The 6734-nt window shown below is 37.5% G+C and overlaps 1 pseudogene; it reads right to left on the bottom strand.

Annotated features, from left to right (window-relative positions):
• Positions 1–4540: 4540 nt before the first annotated feature.
• On the bottom strand, positions 4541–5343 carry LOC126936543 (putative olfactory receptor 10D3; annotated as a pseudogene).
• Positions 5344–6734: the final 1391 nt, after the last annotated feature.

The following is a 6734-nucleotide window of genomic DNA, read 5'->3' as shown; positions in this document are numbered from 1 at the left end:
TAAATAAAAGAAAGAAATTTCCTTAACAAAAATTCAGATTGCTGTTAACTTCTGGGAGGATAGGACTAACAGAAATACACAGAAAGAATGTCTAGATTATATTCTATTTCCTGTACTGGCTATAAGGAATACATGTGTTAATAATAGTCTTTAAATTTTGTAACATATTTAAAATTTGCAGAATATGTTAAAAAAATTTACATGAAAATAATTTTTAAAACTGGCTGAAATAAATTAAAACATATATTATTAAATTTATTTTAAATATTATAAAAATACAAACTAATATAAATTACATATAAAACAGATACATATTTATTCCCAACCAATAAAGAACACATACCATTTAATTTATTTAAATTAATTATGAAAACCATAATTTATTGAACACATAATTTTTTAAATGCTGAATTATGCCATGTTTGGTTTGTTCACTAAATATATATTAAAATACAGAGTAAAATCTTAGGACATGTTAGGGTATGCAAATGAAAAAAACCGGTTTTCAAAACACAGTCTTTAGAATGTTAGCACTTCATAGTTAAAAGAATGTAAATAATGTTAGAAAGTGAAAGACTCAGGCTTCTATTTGTAAGCACTTGTCAATTTTTTATAACCAGATATATGGTATTATCCTCAGAAATGAAATAAAATTTCAGGTGAAATTATCACTATATATTTTAACATTTTTGAAATACCAGAGTATGATGAAATGAATATAATTTCTTAAGTGCAACATGATCCAAGCATTATGATTAATTAATGCCAGTCTATTTGTCCTGTTTATTCATTTTAAGCTCAACATTATTTTTCCTAATATTTCCTCTAGTTAATCATTAGTCCAAAATGGGTATAAATTATATATAAATGGTTAAAAAGGCAAGTAGTTTAAAATTGTAATGGTTAACACAAGCAGTTGCTATTTTTGCGAATCACCACAAATCAGTGACTGAACCATGAGCAAAGTCCCCATATCCTTAACTGCACATGTTCACTCAGACCACATGTACAGAGGCTCTCAAAAATTTTTATATTGACGAAAAGGTATTAAAATATTTTCTTAATGTGTGTTTGTTTTTAAGAATCCTATTGGAAAAAAGTGCACTATTGCTATCCCTACCTATATGAAAGGTTGGGATTATTTTTTTGAATTTCTGAAGGTTTTCAAACCCCTGATTTGGAAATGCTGCCCTGCAGAATTCAGAATATCCTCTGCAGCACTCAGGATCCATTCCTGCACTTTCATGAACAGGAATGACACTTTTTCAAGGCAGACTATTGCCTGGTTAATCGTTTTCTTCCATTCAATCATTCCTCCTTGAGTTTTCTAGAAAACGTTCCCTGTTCTGCTCTTGTAATCTGCCAAATGAATGTGGGCCCCTTTTCATCCAGCATCCCTTTACAGATTTGAGATAATCAGTCATATCTGCCGTCTCTTTATCTAAATATTCTAATTTCCCACAACCATCTCTCTCTCATACATCACGTTCTTTTTTTATTTTTGTATGTCACTATTCCAGTTTGTTGATGTCTTCCTTGAGGTGCCATCTCAAACTTGAAGGCAATGCATCAGGTATGATGACATTTAGATTGTGCCTGGGACATAGGTGGACTCAACAAATTCCTGTTGAACGAATGAATGACTTCTCCTTTTCCTATCTTCTGCATTTCTTTGTATTGAAGTGAATTTGCTCTTCATGCTTGGAAACTAATTCCTCCTATCCCATGTTGCCGCTTCTAGGTGAAAAAAAGAAAATGACAGCTGGTCTTACTCCCAGTACATTCATGAATACTTATCTTATTAGGCCAAAGTTTCTTAACACACTTCTACGTCTTCAACTGGTGTTATTTTTTTTCTCCCTGGAGAAGGCGCTTTCATGGGAAGGCAGTCACTGCTGAGAGGATGATGTCTGACTTCACAAGACAACCTGATTTTGTGTTTATATAGTCTCTCTGTTTTCTTTTTGTTTCTCTTAGTATTGATTTATTAACATCATTTTTTAAAATGCCAGCCTTTCACAAATATGCTAAAAGAAATTGAAGAAAAAAACGTTTTGCCTAAACCAGGTCAGATTGTTACCTGAAGGTAGTAACCTATGCATGTACCTGTGGAATGGGAGAAACATTAATCAAAGTGTGATGGAGATGCATGGGGAAAATGAGACACATGGGAACAGATTTGAGGTTATTTTGGAAAAAAAAATAATAAGCACTTCCTAAGTAGAGATTTTCCTTTCAGTGTTTACCCATGGATGCTCTGAGTCTCATTTTAATAAGACACATTGATCTCTTCCAGTTCCATAATTCTAGGACTTGTTGGATGCCAGCCCAAATAATACATATGGCATGTGGCCTAGAGTTAAACAACATTCCCTCCTGCAGGGAAGATGACAGGGCAGAGTGTTAGTGGGGAAAAATGAAACGGTACTGAGTTTTCATAATTACATATACAAGAGAAATAAGATGGTATTCACATAAAAGTATGGAGCTGGGAAGAATTGGACACTGGTGGTTTAGATTTTTCCACTATTAAGCTCATCCAAGACAGTGTGTTCGAGGAGAGATGTAAGGCAATGGTATCATCACCGCTGGAGATGAAAGTAACAGAAAGAAAGGACTCTAACAATAAAAACCTGTAATGGGCCGATTAGCAAATGTAGGAAGACAGCGTGACCACTGGTATTGCCCCATGTTCCTCTCTGTACTTTTCCCCTATACAGAATATTTTTCTTGAGTCACTCTTTTATTCTTTCTTTTCTGTCACTTCCCCAGACTGGATCTTAACATTCAGACATGTAATTCTTTTCTAAACCTCTATCTGATAACTGCAAGGGTAGAAAGCAACGAATATACAAACAGGCCAATAAGAGAAAATAATGTTGATTTAAGAGTAACAGGTGTGCAAACCTCTACCGAAGCCAGAACACCCATGATGAATAACAGTATTGTCAGAAAAGGTCAAAATCAGTAGTTAGTGAGATTATGCTGTATGTTCTGTTACATTTGGCTTCTTTCCTTTGGAATAACATATATTATACATTATTTCAGAGATTTAGGAATGGCAAAACAGGAAACTCAAATCTAGTGAGCTCTTCTAATCTACTGAGTCAGGAGGACGCAGTAAGTTAGTTCTCAGCAGGGCTTGGTATCATGGGGCTTTGTTGGGACATGGGGAAGTAAAGAGGAGAAGTTAGCCCAATATGGCTAGAAAAAAAAGACTATATATCTATATCTATATCTAACTATTTATATCTATCTATCTATCTATCTATCTATCTATCTATCTATCTATCTATCATGTCAGACCAAGGCCAACTCTAGTTGACAGTTCCACCCTAGTAACGCAGTTAGTCCTTTTAATTATATAAGTACTAGGCAGGCTTCCAGCGCAGGTGATGCTGAGTGTACAGTTCCTATTAGAGAACTATCACTGCCAACAGAGCTTGTTTCTCTGTGAAGATAAGAGGGCATGGAGTATTCTGGCATCATTCTTTTGCCCTCTCAGCCCTCTCATAGGGCCTGGCCCCACGACCAAATGAGCCACAAGAACGCATGTGCACATATTACACGTCACACATTATGTCTGTTATCACAGAGCAGCCAGACAAAAACAGCAGGAGGAGATTAACTCTTAATAGGAACCCTTCCAGCCGAGATTAAATAATTATATCTTGTGACAGAGTTTGGTAATCCTGGCAAAAGAATATTCCAAGGACCGTGTGCCAGCCCTGTGTTGTTTTATGAACAGGATGCTCATGGCGTGCTTGATACTAGGAGAGGGAAGCTGAGGGACTTCTGAGGTGGGTGATGTTGAGAACTGTAACTTCTGAGGTGAAAAAGGTTTCTGTTTATGAGCAAGAGTGGTGAGCATTTACTTTCATACCTAAGAAAAACAAGCCACTTCTGTGTAAGGACCCAAGGAATGATTACATTTGCAGGCATGAGTGTGGGTCCCAGGCAGCTGGAGCTGCTGCGAGAAGCAGTTCTCACTGTCTCCTGGGAGTACTGCAGAGTTCTCCTTAGGGAATGCTCTCCGTGCCCTTCAATATCCACCCCTTCACCTCCTATTCCTGACTGATAATTCAATATGTGCCCTGGTGGAAACCAGCCCACATTAAAGTTCACTCTTAAGACATTATCCACAAGCCCTTGAAAAGAGGTTTTTAAATTCAACCTGCCTCTATGACAGGGGTCAGCCACGTACGACCTGTGGGGCAAATCCTGCCCCCCACCTGTTTTTGTAAATAAAATTTCATCCGAACATGGCCTCACCCATTTGCTTATGTATTTTCTATCGCTATTTTCATGCGTCAACAGCAGAGTTGAGTATTTGCAACAGATTATATGGCCCACAATGTCTAACATATTTCCTGATCTTTGTGTGTGAGATGGAGAAGATGTCACAGGTTTGTATCTGGGATAATTGTTTTCCAGCTGTTTTTGTGGCAGAAAAACCCTTACAACTGGCATGGACAGATATTTTTAAAAATTAGTTTAATACACAAATGAGGAGAAAAAAATAACTTTACCCACAAATGGACTAGTGACCTCCTTCTGAAACAATCTGGCCCCCAGCCAGCTTTTTCAGAGCTCCTTTGACATCTTTGTTTCTCAGGGTATAGATTGTGGGGTTCAGCATGGGGGTGACTACATTGCCAAAGATCTGTACTGGGGTTACCAGCACTTCACTCAAAGATGGCTGGGTATAGATGAGGGCACAGGGTCCAAAGAACTGTGTGAGGTGGGAAACACAGGTGGATGCCACCTTGTGTCTCCCTTCAGCAGAGTGCATCTTTAGAATTGCAATGGCATTGCGGATGTAGGAAGCAAAGAGGAGAAGGATGCAGGTCATGGGCACAAGGCCAATGTTGGTGAAGCTCACTGTCTCGATGATAATGGTGTCACCACAGGCTAGTTTGATGAGAGGGAAGACGTCACAAAAGAAATAGTCCATTTCATTAGAACCGCCAATATGGCAGTTGAAAGGTCAATGTAGTGAGAATTATCACATGAAAGGAGCTAGTAAATCAGATGCCAGCTGCCAGCTGCCAGCAGAGCACACACCCGGTGGTTCATGATGATGGTGTAGCACAGTGGGTAGCAGATGGTGGCAAAATGATCATAGGCCATCACCGTGTAGAGCAGGCACTCAGTGCTGCCTAGGAAGTGGTTAAAAAAAAAAAAAAAGACCTGGCACATGCAACCTACCAGGGAGATGACTCGGCTCCTCAACAGCAAGTTGGCCAGCATCTTTGGAGTGCTCACAGAAGAGAAACCAATGTCCAACACAGAGAGATTACAAAGAAAGAAATATGTAGGTGTGTTGAGGTGGGAATCAGACATCACAGCTAAGAGGATGAGCAGATTTCCCAGCAGTGTACAGAGGTAGAAGATCACAAACACGACAAAGAGCACAGTTTCCTGCCCCTCTGTGTGGGGGATGCCCAACAGGATGAACTCTGTAACCAAAGTGTAATTCTTTATCTCCACAGAAGTTCGATGTTATCCTGGGAAGAGGGAAAACGACAACAAGATGATGCTTCAAGGGGCCAAATTTTACTTCTTGCTATCAGTAGATTCATGAGGAAACAGCAATCATACCTCCTATTAAAGAAAAGATGATGTTTATTGTGACTGTAGGATCAACAGATATCCCCAGAAACAGGTGTGATCTCGGAGTGAGAACTGGATCCCGGCAATTTGACTGGTAGGAGTAGATTTCCGTTTACTATCATCAGGTAGAGAAGAGGAAATGACAGAGAGTAGAAGTGTTGAGGACTGGGAAAGGCATAGAAAAACAAAAAAATAAAGAAAAAGGAAATAGAGAAAACATGAGGAAAAAGATGGGACACATTTACAGTTTACATATAATTTTCATAACCATTTTCTAGTTAAGCCTTGACGGAATCCTGTAAGTTCGGTGTTGATGTTTTTATTTCATAATTGATGAAAAAGCCATGATTCATGGAAACTAAATAACTTATCCAACTTCCCATATACAGTTCATGGCAGATCCCAGATTGGAAACCAAGGACTTCAAATTCATTATACTATAATTGGGAAAGCAGAAAAAAGAGCTATGGAAATGTACATATGGGGAAAATTAATGTATTTTCTGAACTCAAAATGCCTCAAAGATAACTTAGTTCAATCATTTATTTTTTAAATTTGGGTTTCCTTATACATATTTTTGCCCAATTGGCTTTGAATTACTCCCTGATAATTCTTGTGTTAACCCTGTCTTTTTCACTGTTGTTGTTCAGAACTCTGGACAGCTATTCAGCCAGGAATGTTACTATTACATTTCAAAGAAACATTGGTAACACTATAATATGAGATTGAACTTTTTTTTTTTGTAAAACTATAAGAAGGCCTTCATATTGGTTTCTACTATGCATTGTGGGAAACTCTGTCTCTTTTTTTTAAAAAAAAAAAAAGTCTACAAAAAAACAGGTGATTACATATACCATTTATGACTGGCCATTAAATAGTGTCATTGTTTTGGTATTCATCCATCACTCAAGCCTACCAAAGCATCTTTATAGATTTTCACTCTATCATCTAATGTAGACCATCATTTTTAGCATGATATTCTTTATGAGGTCTTTTAATAACTACTTGTAAATCTTTGGCTACACAGAAGCATTAATGTTTTTATTTCAAAGAAACTGGTAAAACTCTGTTTAAAACAGGGACAAATTCTCCTTTACTAAAAGAGTTAGGGATATTGTATG

The sequence above is a fragment of the Macaca thibetana genome, chromosome 14, assembly GCF_024542745.1.
Source record: "Macaca thibetana thibetana isolate TM-01 chromosome 14, ASM2454274v1, whole genome shotgun sequence".
Lineage (NCBI taxonomy): Eukaryota > Metazoa > Chordata > Mammalia > Primates > Cercopithecidae > Macaca > Macaca thibetana.
This window is presented reverse-complemented; position numbering and strand designations above follow the sequence as displayed.